Raw genomic sequence first — 382 nt, forward strand, 5'->3', positions numbered from 1 at the left:
AGGTCTAACTTTAATGACCTTTGACCCCATGTTGTCAGAGATTAGAGACAAACCTTAATAAGGATTTGATCAGATCTCAGCAGCAGTATGTTACCAGGAGATGAGCATGATGTGTGTTAATAATTTATCTCTACCAAGAGGAAGCCATCAGCAGGATAAAGCAGTGATGTAGCTCCTCTCTGCTATGCTAACAGCTTCCATATCCAACCATAACAGACTGTTTTCCTTCATGGGGACAGCTCAGACATCTGATTGACTCCTCGGGAGTTAATAATCCACCTCCTCTATCATACAAGTGTATTATGTCATCTTTACATCAGCATTGATACAGACTCCTGGACAAATGTGGAACTATTCTCAAACTACCTCTGAGAACAGTTCC

The sequence above is a fragment of the Cyprinodon variegatus genome, unplaced genomic scaffold, assembly GCF_000732505.1.
Source record: "Cyprinodon variegatus isolate N-32 unplaced genomic scaffold, C_variegatus-1.0 Scaffold1513, whole genome shotgun sequence".
Classification (NCBI taxonomy): Eukaryota; Metazoa; Chordata; class Actinopteri; order Cyprinodontiformes; family Cyprinodontidae; genus Cyprinodon; species Cyprinodon variegatus.